At 40.2% G+C, this 21,389-nt stretch overlaps 1 long non-coding RNA gene across 1 annotated transcript in view; it reads left to right on the top strand.

Moving 5' to 3' along the window:
- Nucleotides 1-20,878, top strand: part of LOC141981481 (uncharacterized) — a 28,093-nt gene extending 7,215 nt beyond the window's left edge. Inside the window, exons 3-4 of the long non-coding RNA XR_012637794.1 lie at nucleotides 18,281-18,339; nucleotides 20,769-20,878. This is a non-coding gene — a long non-coding RNA (uncharacterized LOC141981481). The remainder of the gene's footprint in view (nucleotides 1-18,280; nucleotides 18,340-20,768) is intronic.
- Nucleotides 20,879-21,389: the final 511 nt, after the last annotated feature.

Genomic DNA, 21,389 nt, shown 5'->3' with positions numbered 1-21,389 from the left:
CAGCAAGTCTAAGCCAGACCTAGCACCCCCATTTAAAGGGGTTTGCAACCCACTTTGAGGTCCTGACTCTCAGTTTGAGAACCACTATTATAAAGTAAAACAGACCTCCCCCGGTTTGCCTTATGCTGGTACTTTCCACAACTTTCCCACGGCACCAAATTTATTCCTGGTGTAACTAATTGAATTAATTGGCTTTTCCCCATTGATGAATTTGACCTTCTCACTTCCATTGGAATTGCACCCACTCAACACAGGGCTGAATTTGATTTTTGCCCAAAAGCAAATTGGTGTAAGTTATACTCATTTTGCACCTCCACTGAATTTGAAATTGATAAAAGTTACATGACTTTGCCATTTACAGCCATTTTCTTCCTAATTATACCCAACCATGATATTACACAAATCTTTACACGCCTGCTGAATTTGGATCTGAATATTTATGGGGCTATAGTAATCTTAATCTTATTCATTCCTGTATGCTGAGATAGAGATGAAAATGTACTTTTTAGAATTAAGAGCAATTTATGGTATGTTGCACTTTCAATATTCAATTAAATAATAAAGATATGAGAATAAAATCCTTTTCCAGCTCTGGGGAACCACTGATGAAATAATCTGCAAATAAGATTAAAAGATTTTGGTGCTACTAAGATTGCCTTTCATGACCTTAAATGTCATTCACTTCAGATTTAATACTAGTCACTGTATTTTTTGTTAATCAGTCTAGGATAAAGATCATAACATTTTCCCATGGTTTGATATGGGGGGTTTTAGTGTGTGAATAAAGCTTTATTTTAGAAAATTACAGACTACTCAATTTATAAGTTCCACGCCAACAGTAAAACCTGTGCTGTATAATGTATGTAAGGCTCCTGTGCCCAATCTACAAACATGATTATTCTGCACTGTTGACATCACATTACTATGCAATCAATACTTTTCCATGACTTGCATCTTATTTGGTTCCTCTGGAAATATGCTACTTTATAATTTTGACTGAAAAAAGAAAATCTTGCCATCTGCCCAAGAGCATTTCTGATTAGTCATTACACATGTACACACAAAGAGCATATGAGATGAAAAATAATAATCTTGTTATGTAAGCCACCAAGATGATTCAAGATACCTGTAAACTGCAATGACGAAGGTGAAAGATGGCAAAATAACATTTTTATTTGGGATGGCAGCAATTGTTTAATATGAATGGATCTCCCATAAAACCTAAGCCTGAGCCATGCATTATTGAGCACAATTTTTGTAATGATTTAGCAAAACTTCCTGGAATTATTAAAATATGATAATGCCTTCAGAGAAATCCCTTATCAACTTCATAGGCAGAATATTGCCCTGAATATTCCCTTAGCTGTAACTGTTTTGAATTTGATAAAGCAGAAAGCAAATCTGTATTGTAATTGGTATTGTGATTTCAATGGGAGTTAGGTGCCTAAGCACTGTTGTGAATCCCACCTTTAGACTTCGCATAGTCAGAATTGTGAATACAAAAATGTCTCTGTGATTGTGATACACCACATTAAAATCAATATGACAAGACTGTAGAGGACAGAGATATTTACACAGTGAGAGAGAGAAAGAGCGTGCACAGACCTGGGAACCAAGAAATCTAAGTTCTAGTTCTGACTTTGTTACTGTCTCCATCTGTGAATTAGAGCAAGCCACTTATGTTTAATTTTGCCATTTAGTGCAAATCCTTCCACACCACTTAAGCCTCACTTCAGAGCTGCACAGAATGGGGGGAAGCATGGGTGAAACACCCACACAGGGTGTCTCTGAATTAGCCAGTCAACAGAGGCTGGTGGAGATAAGTCGGCTCTCTTGCTAGGCACTGGGAGCAGACAACAGCCAGGGGATGTGTTACTGTAGATAGAGTGGTGCTATTGTACCATGCAACTAGTGCAGAAGGGCTGTGGCCACCACACTAGCACACACACTGTTTTAGAGCCTACAGGGGAGAGACAGGAGGGAGGGTCTGTTTTTCATCCTTGTGCCCTGGCCCTGGGTTATGGATGGATTTCATCTCCTTAACACCTTCTTCCTGCATTTCATTCATATTAAAGGGTCTAATTGTGCACTCATAGAAGCCAATGGCAACACTCCCTTTGACTTCAATCAGTGCAGGATCAAGCCCAAAGATCAATTACTTTATGTAGCTTTATGCAGGTGAAGGGAGTTTCACTCTTAAAGCCTGTGTGCTTACATTGAAGTCAAAGAGAGTTTTGCCACTGGCTTCAATAGAAGCTTGTCTCAGGTTTTTCCCTTTCTCTGACTTAGTATCCCTTCATCTAAAATGGAGGTTCCAACACTTACATGCCTTGCAATAGATTGCTGAGGATTAATTAGCTATTTCAGTTAGTGAGTTTGATGCTTCCAGCTTCAGTTTGGTTGAAATGTCAAGAAATGCAGAGTACTGGACCCTGCATATTTTTTTCAAAAACAAGAAGAAATGTGGGATGAAATCCTGGCCCCACTGAAGTCAATAGGTGGTTTGCCATTGTCTTCAGTGGAGCCAAGATTTTATCCATAGCTTTCAGCTCTTCAAAAGCAGCTGAAAAAATGTCTTTAACAGAGGAATCTCTTTGATACTCCCCTTCATTTTCTAATGTCATTTTTCAGATGGTTCACTTGAAACTATTGTATCACCAGAACTCATCTCCTGAGGCTCAGGCATGTGTCTTAACCATATGACCAGCCTCACTTTCTCATTTATAGCCATGCATTCTATGCAGGGATACCTTAGGAGACCATCTAGAATCTAATGCAGAATAAGGATATTTAGTCGTGTTACCCACAGCTCACATACCGCTTCAATAGTCTAGAGACTACACTCACTTCATATTTGCTTTAAGATGCAGTTTCAAGTGTTAACATTGACTTATAAAGCCCTATATAGTTTGGAGTCTGGTGACCTGGAGGACTGTCTCTCTCCCTTAGCCTACTATATCAATCAAGGTCAAGTGGGAAGTTTTGATCACAGTCTTGGATTTGAATGGTTGGGGCCTAAGAATGGGATATTTTCAGTGAGGGAGCCTTGGCTCTCGAATTTGCTTCCCTCATTTTTCCATTAGAACCTAGGTATGATCTTTGAGATCTTTTTCTTGAGAGCATGATTGCTGGGGTGGTATAAAGTTAAGGCGTGTCTGACTGTCTTTTAATGTTGACATTCAGGAAAAAATGTGTGCTATTTTAAAAAGTTAATAGTAATGCACGCACAGAGTGATCAATACTTTTCTGCATTTTAAGAAAAAAAAGTTAATATGTCTGGCCTATGTTGACTGGAATTTAGCCACCACCACTGAAATGTAACACCTTTTGTATGGGATACACAGCACTTTGCTTAACTGAGCACAGTAATAATAGACCAACAACAGTTTGGGATTAAAAGTGAAGAGCAGAGTTGTATGGGAACTAGAATTGCCATTTCACAGGAAATTCTGAAACTGTGATCAGAATCAGAACATAAACCAAAGAATTTTGGCATTGCTTGCGAAACAAAGTTTTTGATTTGTTGTTGTTTTAGGTCAATTGACACATCTTATTTTGATTTCAATTTTTTCAGTGGTTTTAAACTTTTCATACTATAAAATAAATGTTGACATGAAAAGTCATTTAGAAATGGAAAATTAAAACATTCCATTCTGAAAGTGGCAAAACAGAACATTTCATTCATTTAAATTCTTTTTTTCCCAATGAAATTCAATCAAAATTGATACATTCTCCTCACAAGTTCCAGTTTCAATTAAATGGAATTTATGATGGAAATATGTTCAGTTGGAAAATTTTCAACCAGCTCTAGTGAAGAATCCCATCTCCATCTGCAAGCATGGAGGAGTTATAGATAGGGAGTATATAATTAATATATAAATGTCACAAAATGTCAACATCGTATATTGGGCATAAAGTGGAATGACTTAATCTGTAATGCAGATGTTTATGGTCGCTTGGATCTACAGACTACTGGGGGCCTTTTTCACAGGCAGCGCCTTACGCTTTTCAGACATGTCGCTAGGATGCCACAAGTTGTTCCAGCGAACGCTGTTCTCTGGGTGGCTTATAATATCCAGGATAAAATTCCACCAACTGAGGGGTGGAGGCAGCCCAGAGGCAGGCCCCTTATTACATGGTTTCATCAAGTCTGTACCGATGTTGGACTCTCAGGCCATCAAGCCTTTGCATTTGCGCAGGAACGGAACAAATGGTGAACGATCACTGCAGCCAACTGTCTGACCAAGTGTTGAAGAAGAATAAGAATATAATTACCTGTACTGGAATTTGGCCAGGATACCAGGGCTAAAAACCCTTTAGTGAAAGATAAATGCAATCGGATTATTAATAGGGCCCTACCGAATTCACGGTCCATTTTGGTCAATTTCACAGTCATAGGATTTTAAAAATAATAAATGTCATGATTTCAGCTATTTAAACCTGAAATTTCACAGAGTTGTAATTGTCGGGGTCCTGACCCAAAAAGGAGTTGTGGAGGGGTCACACGGTTATTGTAGGGGGGGTTGTGGTACTGCTACCCTTACTTCTGTGCTGTTGGTGGTGGCGGCTGCCCTCAGAGCTGGGCAGCTGGAGAGAGGTGGCTGCTGGCTGAGAGCAGCGCAGCAGCAGAAGTAAGGATGGCATAGTATGGTACTGCTACCCTTAGTTCTGCGCTGCTGCCTGCAGAGCTGGGTCCTCAGTCAGCAGTCGCCACTCTCCGGACGCCCAGCTCTGAAGGCAGCAGCGCAGAAGTAAGGGTGGCCTGGTATGGTGTTGCCACCCTTACTTCTGCGCTGCTGGTGGTGGGGCGCTGCCTTCAGAACTGGGCGTCCAGCCAAAAGCCGCCGCTCTCTGGCCACCCAGCTCTGAAGGCAGCCCAGAAGTAAGGGTGGCAATACTGCAACCCCCCCTAAAATAACCTTGTGACCCCCCTGCCACACTCTTTTCAGTCAGGATCCCCAGTTTGAGAAACGCTGGTCTCCTCCATGAAATTTGTATAGTATAGGGTAAAAGCACACATGAGACCAGATTTCGCAGGGGGAGACTAGATTTACCGGTCCATGACACGTTTTTCATGGCCGTGAATTTGGTAGGGCCCTAATTATTAAGGATGACAAGTGGCCAGGGCCTCTATTTTACTTTTCTTTCAAAAGATAACACCTTCAATAGCACGGTGTCCCTTAACACCATAATGGGTGTCGGTTCAATACAGTCTTGGTGGAGAGGAGTAAAAGTGTCACTTTTTGAGGCCCTCATTTAGGAAGGTTTTTAATCATGTGCTTAACTTGAAACCAATGGGACTGCTCACATGATTAAGGTTAGGCATGTGCGTAAGTTCACTGCTGAATCAGGACCAAAATCACCCCTGCAATTCTTGGATGTCTCCTAACCAAGTACTGACCCAGCCTGATCTTATTTACTTACAATATCTCACAAGATTGAACTCAAGAAGGTGTGGCTACAGGTGACGGAGAGCTATAGCACTGGGCTTTCCCTCTCTATAGACAAATCACTATCAGATGGTCCCCAGTTTTATTGCACTCAGGAAGTAAAGATATCTGTGCTGTCCCATGTCACTGGGATTATAGGACAAATATATGTTGTTTAAAAAATCAGTTTTTGCGGAAGTCAAGAAAAAATACATTATTTGGGCAAGGACTTTTGCCTTCTTTTTAGCAGTTCACAAGAAGTGTTGATGTGCAACTCAGTAATATATTTAGATATAGTAAGGATCACTACCTTAGGGCAAACTCCTTTTTCTTGTGGCCTTTGGAAGGACTGGTCACATTCTCATTCCTGCAGTGTGAGAAGGGTCTTCCTTCCCGATAAGGCAATACATGCCAGGTGGTACTACAAGGCAGCTGGAGTGGGACAATAATTTCCTTTCCTAATGGAAATAGCATAGTGTAAATCAATTGGTCCAAATATAACTGCTTGATTTCTCATCTGAAGTTATTTGACTATTAGGGGTCAATAAATTAACTATTAAAGGTCAATAACCATTTTCATATTGAAAGGCTTGGATGACTTATTATTATGCTGACAAATGTGGGTTCACTTGTTTTGTCAGTATTTCTACTGCAACAAATTAAAGCTTCACATTCGAGGTTATCATACTGTATTCAATTAATATATTGTTGCACTTTACAAGATCAGTACAAAAGAAGCTAATTATTGTGAGAAAACTGTGTTTGCATATTAAACTAGCTGTCTGTGGCATTCTGGCACAACTTTCATTTTGCTTTAGTTTTAATGTTCAAATAAAATTAAATAATAGAACTCCTCATCTTGGTTTAACCCACTTCCAATTTTGCCTCAGTGGTTTTTCTCTGGCTTTCTGTTTTGGTTCCTTCTCTCAGCCAGTCAGACATCTCCAGCAAAGATCAGAAGAAATGGGGTAACATGATGTGAGAATGTGGGGGAAATGTTTTACAGTGACTGGAGTAGGGGACTGGAATTGGAAGTTTTAGGGTTCTCTACTCAGCTTTGGCACTGACATGCTGGGCAAGTCATTACATTTCCCTGTGCTTCAGTTTCCCCATCTGTGAGTCAGAGATAATTATGTCTAATCAGGGACGTTGTGAGGCTTAATTAAATAAGACCAATGTCTGCCACCTTACTCAGGCTGAGTAGTACCTTGCTCTGTATTAACTTAAACGGGACTAGTCATGGTGTAAAGTACTCTTCAGCATGAGCAGGGCTATCAGAATTAGGGTTCTGGAAATCAGCTAGTGAAAGGTATAACTGTAAGTTATTATTATTAGCATTTCTACTGCCATGCTTCCTGCTACTATTATTAGTCCTTGCAACAGGAATAATTTTTTCGGGCATATTAATTTGTACTTGGTCCTGGTGTCATTGGCTCTCTAAAGCTTAAAAAAAATCCTCGGTGTTTTGCAAAGCGTTTGTATTTCTGCCACTCTTAAGAGAACTGCTATGGATGATCCAGTGCTCAGATATTTGATAATTTTGGTTCACTTCCACATAGGAACTGAAATATGGAAGGAAGCTTTACAATTGGATTTGAAGCTATGCTTGGGATTTTGTGTCCAGAGGTGAACTGAATGACTCTTGTTTAATTTGGACAATCAATAAACATGGTGGTACTTATGGTCTATTCTAGTAGTCTCCTTACTGTGTCTATCTGCCTGAAAAAAGAATTATATTGTTTCCTTGGACCCCAATGATGCTTTAGGTACCTCACATGGTATCACCTGAGTTACTGGACACAAAAGAGATTTAGGCAGTAGTCCCTCTTTTTGCTTTATGTAGAATAATGATAGAAAGCAATGGAGAATTATCGGCAGGTTGTTCAAAATCATTGACACTTTATTACTTGCTAATTTCTCTAATTTGCTAATTGGGACATCTTTGTCCTCTTTCATTTGCACACAGTTCAGGTTAGATCCACAAAGGGAACTTAGATTTGGCACTGCAATGCCTAATATTTAGGTGCCTTGCTGCCGAGTGGAATCCATAGCCCAGGGCTCTTAGGTGCCCAGACTCCCTACACAATACTGGAAGAGAGAGAGAGAGAAGTGCCTAGAAAGGGATCCTCAGGAGCCAGCATGCTGAGTAGGGAGCTGTCTAAGCTAGCCACTAGGAAATGCTAAGGAGAGGAGTGTGGCCTACACCCCACCTCTCAAAGAGAATTAGGTGCCTAACTCTAGGTGATGCTCCCCTCCACTCAGGACTCACAAGTGGGAACCCTTGTCTGGAGTTAGGTGACTAAAGCAGTCCCCCCCTCACCCTCACCCACACCGCACCACCCCCTGATAGTGTAGTGGTTTGAGCTCTCACCTGGCTGTAGGAGATCTGGGTTCAAGTCCCTGTTCTGTCTGATTTGGATCAGTGATTTAAACCCATCTCTCCTACCTCCCAAGATAATGCTCTAATCAGTGGGTATAGGATATTTGGGGGTGGATCTCTCTCTCTCTCTCTTTCTCTCATTCTTTCCTGTTGAAGCTGTTCCACTTATATCAAATACTTAAACAGTTCATTGGGCCAATGAAAGAGTGACTCCACAGCACACTGGTTAGGACACTCACCTGGTTCCAGTCCCTGCTCCAATGGCTATTTAAGTATTTCATGCAAAGAGGAACAGCAATTGGAGAGCTTGAGAGAGACTCCCCCCACAGAATACCCTCCTGTAGTTAGGGCACTTGCCTATGAGCTACACTATCTAGGTTCATCTCCCTACTCTGCATCACTCAGAGGTGGGATATGAACTCAGTTCTCACATATCTCACGTGAATGCTCTAACAAGTGGGTATGTGTGGGGCCCAACCTGGGAGGTGACATCTGAGTATGCCTGTGAGATTGGACCCTGCAAACAAGATAGGCAGGGTAATGCCTAGTTTGAGGATCCTGCTTGGGGCTTAAGAGCCAAGCAGCTCAGTGGCCACAGGACTTAGGTGGCATTGCACATGCCCACTGGTGGATATTAAAAGCCTAGGTGATTTTGAGAGCAGAAACGTAGGTGCTGAAGGACTTTAGGAGCCTACATGGTTAGGTGGCAGCTGAGTGGGAATTTTGAGGATCTGAATTTTAGACTTAGGCACCTAAATGTCTTTGTGGATCTAGACCTTCCTCTTTTCTTATGAAAGGAGCATCCAAGATCAAATAACTGTTCTGTAAATTGTGCCATATGTCTAGTCCTCACTGTTTCAGTCCTGATCTAAATCAGAATACAACAAACCCTACACTAGATGCACTGTATTTCATATATGAAAGTCCTTTTCCTCCAAATGGACTGACTACTTAAATTTGAAATTCCTTATTAGTTCTGAGTGTCTCTGATCCAGTAACTGACAGGAGAAATGTCTCCCTTATCCTCATTGTCAACAGATATTCTTACTAGATCTCTGATGGAAATGATGTCCTGTGGCACATCATTAGCTATCCCTTCTCAATATAATAATAAACGATCAATCAATCAATCAATCCATCAATCAAACATTCTTTTAATTAAAATATATATTGTCCCAAGTGAATACAACGCTCTCCGGAAATAGCAAAAAATAGAGACTTGCAGATGTAATAATGTAAATTACAATATATTTTCAACCCACCAAAGCCATTTCCTCCTCTTTTGTTGCTTTTTATGACCCTGATGCCATTTAGAATAAACTTTAATTAGGTCATTTTGTCATCCGCTGAGCAGTCTCCATTAACAAGCCTTTACTGCAGTATGTACTAGTAACAGGGTCTCTGTCACAGGCAGTTGCCACTTAGTGAAGTTTCACAAACATATCTTCATTATTTATGCATGCTGTGTTTTATTGCTGACACCAGGTGTGAGCTAGGAACACTTCACTACACACAAGCAGCTAAAGAGGTCAAATGTCACTGTTAAAGTAATAACAATAAAAAACTGAACAACAGAGGTGTGTTCTCACATGACTGGCAGTGTCCTGCGTTATTCAGTAAAGCCGTGCAACCACGCTCATGTTTTATAGTAATGATGTAATTTATTCTTCAAAATATTATTGGGAGAATACAAATGCTTTTCTGATCAACACAAAAGCAATATATTGACTTCAATATATTGTTACATTTTACTTTGTGTGTGTATTGTACATATTTATAACATAATGCAATATATTTACATACACACACAAATATATACTCATGCAGGGCATAATTCTGATTTTACATCAGTTTTTCCCTGGTGTAAGTCTACTAATTTCAGCTGAGTTATTCCCGATTCACACTAGGGTAAGGGAGCTTAGAATCAGGCCCACCCTGTGTGCATGTGTGTTTGTAAGAAGAATTGTCATTGCAGAATGAAGAATGCTAAAAGACTGTAATAAATAGTTCTGTGTTCCTAATCAGCAGAGTGTCTTATGTTTACAGTGATGTTGGTATAGGTCTGGAGTAATTCCACTGAAGTCATTGGAATTTACTCCAGGTTTACAGTGGTGTAAATGAGATTGCAATTGGGGCCCATATAATTATGTTCTCTATAAAGGCCTGATTCCGGTTCCATTTAAATGAATGGGGAAAAAAAAACTCCACTGACTTCAACAGGGGCAGGATCAAGCATTTGGTTTTAAATCCAGCCCTGTTAATACTTTAGAAGTGCACATAGGAGTTTTAAATTAGCTGTTATGTTTCTTTTGCATTATCATATTCTGCTTGTAATATCTGAAAGAATTACAAAATTTAATTAGAGAATGGTTCTTGGGTCATAGAAAAATTGGCACACTAAACACATAATAAATGTCTACTTTACTTTTAATTAAACAGGTTTTTAATCACTAGTTTAGATAAGTGGGATTTGTAATGATTGTTAAGGTACTGTGGAGAGTGGCTGAAAACATGCACCTGCATGCAGTTAGAAGGGGGTATTATGGAAAATGTTATTGAGAATGAAGAAAAGCTTTTGCTTTATGCTTAACATGTGGTTAGTTAGAGAGTGATGGATAATGTCAAAATTCTCACTGAAACAGGAAAATCCTTTTATAGTAGCCTATTAAAATCTTTCTTGATGTTAAGCTTTTAAAAATCTTCTGTCTGTAATAACATTCTTGTGAAAGTGTGTTTATCAAAATAAACGGTGTAATGTATCAAACTCTAACCCAATGAAATTACATATAATTAATATAATATTTAAATTGGGGGGTGGTGCATAAAAATAGGTAAAACCATTATATTTAAAAAAATTCATTTCAAACTTTAGTTTTTCCTATTTTGCTTAAAAAACCCACCTTGATTATATGTGTTACCACATCTCCTTGCATTTACTGTCTGGGTTACAGACAGAATAACTTAATTGTAACGGTTAAACATGTAGTGCATTTATCTGGTAGCTTTGGCTTTTTTTTCTTTTTTTGCCACACATTTTAGTTGGAGGGTGATAAGATTTAAAAACCTTACGTGACACTAATTACAGTAAAGCTGTAAGAACCCTGACTCCCCCCCCTCCCCGATACCTCATTTAGCCAATTCAGGCAGTGTTTTATACAGTCAGTTTTTCATGGACATGTGTACTGCAATTTAAAACAATATGAAAGAATGTGGAGCGACCCTGTGACAGGAAATTAGGAATGACATGTTTAAGATAAAGGGGTGCAGCCACTGAAACAGCGTCTGATGAAGATTTAGAGTGATGGTTGAGCCACGTGAATTGTTTATCCATTCTACCAAACTATTGCTGCAAGCCAAGAGTGGTGTAATAATTTATTTGGAAAACCACAGTTTAGTACAGTGAGGAAAAAAGTAATCTACTACAGCTCTGACAGGCCAAGCAGATAGATATGAAAAAGAGAAACAGATCTATTTCTTGAGATGTGGGGAACAATTATGAATGAATAGACAGCCACAGTAATGCATGAATTGCCCTCTCTCAGCGGTTTTAGCAGATGGCTTGCTTTGTGTGCTTAACTCTGAATTCCTCATATGAAGGTGTGATATCTTAGAATATAAGTATCTTGTGACTTTTTATTGTTCAGTACATTTATAGCAACCCTTTCCTTGTTCATGGTAAGCCCTTTCTTCGAAAAGGGACAGTAGTTCTTTCTGTACCAGATCAGAGGAGGCCTTGGACAGCCTTGTAACCAATTTACCTTAGCAGTTGGTGCCTTCCATTTAATTTCTTCCCCATTCTCCTTGTCCCTGGGTCATACGTTCCCCCCAATAGGTTCGGAGCTTTCAAGTACCTGCCTTCGCACAGGATGCTAGTTCCAATCCACAGCTGGACAAGAGAGCCTGAGGCCTCCTGAGTGTGAGAACAATGCAGCAATGCTGCTGCCTCACCACTTTGCTGGATGGATGTTTTTCATGTCCATTAAAAATGAGAAGTGGGCTGAAATGCCAATTAGACAGTGTCGACATTTGGCAAACTGAGTTGTCTGCCAGTTTGCAGGCAGTCTGGGCAGTGTCACAATGAATCTGTCAAGAGGCATGGATTCTCCTTGTGGGATTCAAAATCTCTCTGTCTTTCAGAGATATAGTATCTGGAGTTTGGGTGGCAAAGAGGACAGGAGACTTGATTTTCCTATAGAAAGCAGGTGAAAAGTCTTCCTTTTTGTGCCTTTTTGATTTCTGTGGCAGCCACTTGACAAATCCAGTCTGTCAACCACCAGCATGAAACCAAAGACTACTTCACCAAAGAAAGGGTGCAACACCTCTTTACAGTGAAATTTACAAGAAAAGCTCATGCTAACATGAACACACATGAATAGATAAGGAAGTCTCTATGTCTGACCATTTCAAGCAATTTGTCCTGAAGAAAGGTATTGCATCCAAAAATACAAATTTGTAACTATACTCAATTGCTGAAGGGCATGAACTGTAGCACATCAGAAAGTTAAGAAGAAATACTGTGGAAAGCATCTCCTTGATATCATCTTTCAAGTGCTGATATTGACTCTCTCCTTCGGTGGTTAGTTTTTCAGCACACCGAGACTGAAATATTTCTAACTTCCATAGAGTAAAATCCTTCAAAACAGCCACAAACTCATAACATATTTGCTTCTTGCTTTCATTTGAGATTTTACACAAATTGTATATATGGATTGATATAGAAGAAAGAGTAGAATAGCAGATTCCTAGGTGGGGGAGAAATGGGGGGTGGTTATTAAATGTAGGAATGCAGCAGGTGCTTTGAGATATAACTGGAGGTCTTGCTAAGATGAATAATACTGTTCCTCTGCCTCAGAAAAGGAAAGGGCTAAAACCAGACTGATGAGCCTTAATCTTATTAGAAATCCATGTCTCAGCTGACCTTGTAACGCTACTGACTGATTGCCATGAGTGACAGTAGATTGGAATTAGGGCATCAGGGGACACAAGTGAGCAGTGAGACAGTGGCAAAGTGGCATTGGTCTGAAGAAGACCAGAACATTTAAAACAAACAAATGTATTAAAAGGTGCATTTTATCAGTCTTCTTGTGAACCTGTTACATACACAAACCTGTCTGTCTAAGCATTTATACCAAGCTAATCTCTAAAACTGGGACATATATAGATGCCCTCTTCATACTTTTTCTGCAAATACAAGAAATACTGGGCCTGATTCCCCATTGCCTTGCCCTTATGTAGTCATTAACATTTGCGAGTGCAAAAGGCTACAAAATCAAAATTCTTCCCTCACTTGTACAAGATGGTAGCATTTTATGCCCACTTTGCACAGGTACAAATGACTACACACGCTACAAGGCACTGGAGGGTCAGGCCCAGAATGCGTGACACTTGGCTCATACCATAGTACGTTTCAGCCAAGCTGTCATAGCAGTTTACAATCATTAAAATCAATTAGTTAAACTTCACAACACCCTGCAAGGTCGGAAGGTAAGTATTGTAATAACCACTTTACCCAAGGGGTAAACTGAGTCACATAGAGGCATCCTGATTCCAGACCCTTGTTCTAACCACTAGATAATACTATTGTCCTGATAAATAATTTAGGAAAACCAATGTTACTATAAACATATGAGAGAATGTTAATATTTCTCTTTGAATTATTGGGAGTAGCTTCCATAGCTACTTGTCTTCTTTATCAGGTTATATTTTCAGATGTTGTAACATAAAGTGTTACTATCAGGATTGCCAACCTCAAGCATTCAAAACAATGAGCCAAATGCCCCCAAATCATGAGTTTGGCTTAAAAATAATGTATTTTGGGTTGTTTTATTTGTCTTCTAGTTTTCAGCCTTTGGGGTTCACATTTGCAACCACGAGGGCTTGAAACTTACTAATTAAAATGAAATCTGAGATTCTTACTTAATGATGTGACTTTGACAGCTGGAACTTTGTGGGGGAAGGATGACAAAATAACCACAGCAAATATTGCAAGACTTGTGATAAAGTTGCCAGAGTTGTCAACATAGGGCTTAATGTAAAGATGCAACATAAAGAAGCAAAGCACAGCACAAACTCATTTTTCCCCCATTGGAAGTTCACCATAAATGAGATTGTGATTTACGTTTATAGGTCCCCTAAATCAGATCTGTGGCAGCAGGTCCTCAGGCCCCAAAGACTGGTTCTGCATCCAGAACCAAAGAGGGGGGTTAGCGTCAGAGTTAGGGTTATTACTCAGGACAGAGCTCCTGGCTCCTAGGCAGAACACCAGATCAGCTTAGGGTGGGGATAGATGAATAATCTCATGAAGTTCAAGGCTTGTGAGTGACATGAACTGTTGTGAAATGGGAGTTTTGAAACTGCAGCCCTGTTCAAAGGATGAGAAAATAAAAGACACCCCTCCTCCGCCTCTTGGGAAGGGGAAGATCCTTGCAGCCCTATTTTGCTGAGGACTGGGCAAGGTGGAATTTCCTTGGGCTGCGGGTAATCAAAGATCTCCTTCTCTGGGGAGGTCAATCCTTGGGCAAGAGAAAAAGGAGGAAGAGGTTGTAGTATCTTACTGAGGAACAGACGTGTCAGTATAAACCCTTTATTTTGAACAGGAACTATGTACAGAAATGAGGTAACTGGTCTGTGCAGCTACAGCCCATGACTGCTGTGGGCTGGGCTTCTTTTGTTTCTGCCGGAAACAGCAGGAAGTGTGTCCCAGGAAAACCAAAGCATAAAGAGTGTACAGGGACTGTGGTATCTCTACACAATAGAGGTGAGACTCCAGAATAGGCGAGAGAGAGAGAGGGGAGATACCCCCTCAATCCAGGGAACCAATGTCCCTGGAGGGTGTCAGGGACTCAGAATGGAACCCAGAACCTGCTCATTGCCCTCAGCTGAGTCAGCTAACGAACCCAGACTCTTGATTGGCTGACGACTCCAGCAGGCCCAGTCTTAAGCCCTGGCCAGCTGTTGGTCTCAAGAGGACACAGCTGCTCAAGAGTGTTCCATGCCTGCAGCTGTGTTTCTGGTCCTGCTTTCACTCTCAGCTCCCTTCTTGCTCCAGATCCCTGCTCCTTGTCCCTTGTTCTGCTCCTGGCTCACCTGCCCTGCTCCTACCAATACTCTGGCTCTGACCCCTGATTCCTGGCTCCAGCTTGCTCTTTGGACTTGCTATTCATCTTTTGACAATGGCTCTCACCGTTGGCTCCTGGTTTCTGGCTCTCAGCTTTGGCTCACTCCCTGGACTTTGCATTTGGCTTCTGACCATGGCTCTGACCCCTGGTTCCTAGGGTCTGGCTCACCCCCTGGACTTAATAATTTGACTCCTGACTTGGTCCAGTAGGCACGACTACCTCTGTCCCAACCATCAAGCCAGTTTCCTGCCCTTGCAATTAGGCAAGGCAGCCTATGGCCCTGTCATTACAGAGGAAGGGTGAAAAGTGGAGACTTCCTAGGTAGACCATCTCTTTGAGGTACATTGATAATGGGGCTGGCTGAGAAGGAAAACCCCACTCAGGGAACCTATGCGCCAAGGGGGAAGAGGAAAGAACCTCTCCCCCCCACTACTTAGCAATCCTACCTACAAGAGGAGTTCACTATCTGTCCAGGTTTTCCAGCATTGTCCCTTTTTTGAGGTACCTGTCGCGGAATATCTTTAACTCTTCCGGGGACGTTACAAGTCCTGGGTTTTGTCAGCTGAGTCATCTCTCAGGCTGCTGCCGAGGGGTATTGTCTTCCTCCTCTCTCCTGGTCATTCCATGGCTCCCCAGCAAGAGCTGTTAAGCTGTTGTGCTCGCCCACCTCCTGGGTTTTCCAATAAGCAAGAGCTGTTAAGCCACAGCAGCAGCTACTGATGCTGCTTCCACTTCCTGTCTGACCAACAAGCCACCAAGGACAGTGAAAAGAGCTCAAGCCATCAACTTCACAGCGCCCTGCTCCTCATCGTGGCCGTGGCTGTTCCACTCACTGAGGCCATCTGATGGGAGCCATCTCAAATTTCGTCCCCCCCTTCTGTGCTCCCCTTTCTCCATGCAGGGATGTCCTCTTCCATGGTTAGACTAAAAAGAACAAAGTGAAACCTCCCTCAGAGGGTGCCTGCGGTGCCTCTCCTGTTACGCTGTGCACTGAGCTGATCATACAAATGGCTGCAATCTCTACAGAAAGCACTGTCCTCTAAAATGTAAGGTGCAGATTCATAACAGTTACAGATCCACATACACCACAACACACTACTCGGGGAACAGCTCAGCCTGGAGTGACAGGGGAAAATATAATCAAACTGATCTTCCAGTATTTTCTATTTCTCTCTTCTCATATTCCCTCTAATGCTAAGCAAGTTACAGGAGCTGCGACTAGCTCCTTTCTATGGTTGCAAGTAGAAAGGACAGGGATAGATATGGAGGCCAGATGTGAGAAGAAGAAGCAAAGAAAAAACTAATTGTGATTAGGAGGGTGGGGCAGGGAGCTCAAATATTTTAATCATGGGTTGGAGTGGGGCAGCCAGAGGGAAAATTTTGGGGCATGTGGCTCTTATACAATTCTCCCATGTCTTGCTAGACTCAGCCAGGGAAAACCCATCCTAAAATATAGAAGGCACTAGACAAACATAAAGGAAGGCACAGTCCTTGCCCCAACCAGTTCTGCACATCAGAGAGGTACTGAGCATGCTCAAGGTCTCTGAAGACTTCCTTCCCTAGAGTCTAGAATTCACTTACTACAGATCACCATCAGATGGCAGGGAGCTGCAGACTGAAAGTGGGAAGCAATGGGCAACTACAGAACCGTTAAATGGCCACTCCCGAGGGGGAATCTTCCCTCTTGGAATAGAGTTGCCTCCAGCTGCAGAGTCTGTGATGTAGCAACCACAGAGGATAAACAGAGTCTTTAAAGCAGTGCTTCATTTTCAAAGAAAGATGCTGGGGCTCAAGCAATTTTTTACATTCATAACTCATGCAGCAAGCCCTGAGGTGCCGGGGCTAAGAACTGCCGAGCCTAGAGGTGCAGGGGCTATGAACTGCCAAATCCAGAGGTGCGGTATGTTGTAGGCAAGCCCTGGCACAAATTAAGCACTGCTTTAAAGCTCAAGTTTTCAGTAGTGGTCTCAATTTTGGGTGGGCAACTTTAGATCCTCATTTTCAGAGGTGTTGAGTATCTGCAGCTGCCGTTGTCTTCCAACGGTGTCTAAAGGGGGACATCCAAAAATTAGGACACTCAAAATTACTGAACATTTGTGAAAATTTGAGCCTTAGTTCCTAAACCCAATATGTGCAAATTCAGCTGTGACACAGCAAGTGGCATCAGATACATGTCCAGTGGGTGTAAGTGCAAATTGGCATGACTTACACCAAAGAGTAGGTGTATAAAATAAGTGTAATTTGTATTCCAACAGGATGGGGAAGAGTGGAAAGCTGTCCTCCTGAAAGTTGCTTCTCCTGCTATGCTATGCTCCACCTTTCACCTTTTCAGGACAAATAAATTACATTGATTTTAAACCCACTGTATGCTTTATTTGGGTAAGCTGCTCTACTTTGACACATATAGCCATTCTCTGACTTCTAACCAATTTGCACCAGAAGAATAAACTACCACTACACTTCGCTGCTGAATTTGACCCTGAGACTCCTGTGCACAGGAGATGTTCCTGCATACACTAGATATGAACCTGTCCTATAAAGTATAACTGCAGGATATTTACATGTTCTACATGCAATATAAAGTATTCCAAGTCATTTCCGAGTCACTTTCAATTAGTCTTCTCAAATCCTTTTAAAGGAACAATAGCCTGATTCCTATACCAGAGCACCAGCAATACTCATTACGTTTCTCTAAGAATTACCTTTGTACCAATCAGTTCCTGCCTGCTTGACAATCTGACAGAGTTATTGCTCCAAATGTCAGAAATACCACCCATGTTTCCCAAAGCTTATAGGTTACCTAAAATCTCCCAGAATCACTTAGTCAAGCCAGTGTCCCTCATGCCACACCTATGTTGAGAGATTTTAGAACACAATACTTAGGAAACTCTTTCCAAGTGATCTAGCAGCACATAAATAATTTTTGTTTGGAAAATGTTCCCTGAGTGAAAATGGCTTAAGGATCTCAAAATCTGTCTTGAAGAGAAGGGGAGGGACAGGGTGTGGTGGGGTGTGGTGCGGTGTGGAGACCAGAGGCCTGATCGTATTCCCACTGAAGCCATTGGGAGTTTAGCTACTGTCTTCAGAAGAAGCTGGATTGGCCTCAAAATGAGCAAAAATATGTATTAAATGTTCAATTTTTTTTAAAAAGCTGAAAATTAGTAAACCCATAAAGATAACAATGTTAGTGTCATGGAAACAAAAAAACAAAACAAAACAAAGCCTCTCACCAAACAGCACAAACGAGAAACAAAAAAGGGGGAAACTGATCCAGAAATTGGCTAAAACGGATTAGAGAGTGTGTGAAAATATGTATCACTTCGCATTTCCCAATTTGACTTCTCTCTTCTTAGGTGAAACCAGCAATAAACAGAGAAAAACAAACCCATGGACATCATCTTTAGTCAAAAACGTATGTTCCTGTCTCAATTTTTGATCATGCAAATTCTTAGGCTCAGTAACAATGTGTGACTCAGGGTGTGTGTGAGGAAAAGGTTAAAGCTCTATAACCAAAAGTTCTTTCTTCAGCTCAGTAATATATTTATGTTAGCTGTTATCAGGTCTCCAGCGCAGTAAATTTCGCACATTTGTTAGAGTGCTGCTATTCCCTCAGCAATGTTGAGGGGATAGAATTTGTGCTCCCTTCACAGTGTTCAGTTCTCTGCCTAAAGTTAACCCAGCATCCTGCGCTAGAGGCTTTGCATGCCAAAATGCCTACGACGTACTCGCTTTGGCTCAATCTGTTTTATGCTCTTGTCTGATATTTTCAAGGGTTTTTAATCACAACTCCAGCAGATTGATCAATGACAGATATGAGCTACAACTTTTGCATGCTAACAGTGCAGGATTTTTTATCTGAGATAATATTTCTCTCTTAAAAGGCCTCTCCTCTGCTATGTATTAATTAAAATCTAAATACTAAATATTGATTGATGCGTTATCAGGCCATAGCAGTTGGGCCCTGCCACATTGATTTTTTGCTGTGATTTATTATCATATTTAAGAAAAATCATTTTGTGTGATTATACGAGGAAATAGACTTTAGTGAGGGTGTAATTCTTTTGTATCACTTTTGTTGTGTGGAGGACGGGCCAATTCCTCAATTGTGGCGAAGATTGCTGATATCCTTCATTGCTTCTTCTCTTTGGCCTCTGATGGCTAATGCTTTAAGCCTGCTTGGTCTTGTCATTAGGAATAATGGGCATTAGGATTACCTCTTTAATCACAACTAAGATTAACAGATGGTATGAACCTAACATCTTAAAATTATCTAGTTATTAACAAGTATTTCTTTTTAACACATTGATAACCTTTGTTTTTCTTTAATTGCTGGGGCAGAAGCAAAACTTCAGCACAATGTATAGCATAAATAATATATAAATGTATCACTTTTGCCACCATTCTTTTTCTCTATATACAGACATCATAAATACAGTTGTAAAGTATATTTATAGAGAGCTCTATATACAGTACACTTCTCTATATCTTTATATAATCTATATTCATGGTTAGTTGATACCCTTTGTGTATATATGTTTGTACAGATGTAGCTATAGATGCTATGCACTCAGTCTATAGGTAACTATATTTTAATGTAGGCATATGTCTGTGTATTTTTATCTTCAGCTGGGATATTAATAAAGATATATGCTTGTTTTAGTTGCAGCTAATTTTTTCTATTATTAGAGCAAGAAGAAAAATATAGTGATAGAAATTAACATCAGTAAAACTACTGAAATAATCTGGAATAACAACATTCTGTATGAACCGGGAATAGTAATATAATAAGTAAATAATAGCAATAATCACATTCATTCATAGCAAACCAGGTTTTGAAAATTTCTGCTTATGAGGTTTGGACCTTCTTTTTACTGCTTTCTCTGCATTTGCTCCACATATTTACACTCAGATGACCAGTAAGGTCTGTTTGATTTAGTAAACCATTTCAATTTATAGGTAATTATTTCCAGTATTTTGTGTTGTTTTTCATTTGGGGTGTGCAAAGAGAATTATTTAACTGCACCAGAGTCCTTAAATTTAAGCAAGAGTGTAATATGAAATGAAAGTATTAAAGAAATACTAATTATGTTATCAATATGTGCAAATTAAAATCTCACTCAAATTTTTATGCATTTCTTTTCTTTTTTCTTTTTTGATACAGTTACTTACAGTAATTTTCAAAGTAAGTTTGTCAATAACAAAATAAAAACCAGACAAATAATTGACACAAAAAGCAAATCTTCACTAAATCCTCAGTAGGTCTTTTGGATTTATTCTTATTCTTATTTGTTAAATGCTACAAGTGTATTCAGCAATGTACAAAATACTGAAGACATGCTCACTGCCCAGAGGACTTACCATGTAAATAGATGTCTTTGCTATTGTCTTTGCATTACTATTATTGCTACTGATATTGCTAGGTATAGTGCTGTGACATCATTATAGCTCAATAATCAACACTATATAATTGTATCGACTGCTTCAGTAGTAATAATGGAATGTATCATGCCATCACTTTACAAGCAGAAATCCCTATTAATATAAGTGGGGTTTTCTACTTAAAAATTGATGGAACGATCTGGTCTGATATTGATAATTACTGACAAATATGTTTTCGTTTTCAGGGCAAGAAATTAATCCTTTCCTCGGATGCATCTATCATTATATCTGAGTGACTGATAGGAGATGATAATTGCTTGTGCCATTCACTAGTGTAATAATTTTAAAATGTGCTTATCAAGTGACCTCAAAACATTTAAACACAAGATTTAAAGCATTACAGGGAAATTGCTTAGCTATTGTGTTCAAATTTATATGCAGTTTGTTTCTTGTCAATTCTAGTGACGAACTTTGTAAAGGAAAACTACTACCGGGATGGTTGATAAACTGTTAGAGTTGAAGGAAACCCAGGAGGACAAAGTAAACCATACTGAACAACACCAAGATGTCATGTAAGTAAGGAGATATGTAGGGCTTATACCAACCAAAGCCAGGAATTTCAGAATTAAAGGGGTGTTGTCAACTAGAAATCTAGTCAGTTAAAGCATTCTTTAAATTAGTTTCAGGTTCTACATCTGCCCCATGTTTGTTTCTACAATTACATTTTATATGTTTTTTTTTTAGGAATGTTTTTCTTTTCCCCACTGCTGTGTGGAAACCCATACAAACTATAGGGGAAACTAACTATCTGAGTGTGCAGGGGAAGCAATGAAACTGGCTATGATATGCTTTTAAATGCACAACTTAAATGGGAAAAAATAGTTACTTGCCTCCTGGACAGGGCTGCCATGACAGGCAGTCAGATCACTGAATTCATAGTCCCTAGGTAGAATTTAAACACCTCCATGTTATGGTTCACTGTAGATATACCAACATAAATGTACTCCTTTTCTTTAACATAAATGAAGTATGTTCTGCCTCATTAAAGGTCAAACAGGGTTACCTTCACTTGAAGTTCAAAGT

The sequence above is a fragment of the Natator depressus genome, chromosome 2, assembly GCF_965152275.1.
Source record: "Natator depressus isolate rNatDep1 chromosome 2, rNatDep2.hap1, whole genome shotgun sequence".
Lineage (NCBI taxonomy): Eukaryota > Metazoa > Chordata > Testudines > Cheloniidae > Natator > Natator depressus.
The sequence above is the reverse complement of the archived record's forward strand: the minus strand, read 5'-3'. Positions and strand labels throughout refer to the sequence as shown.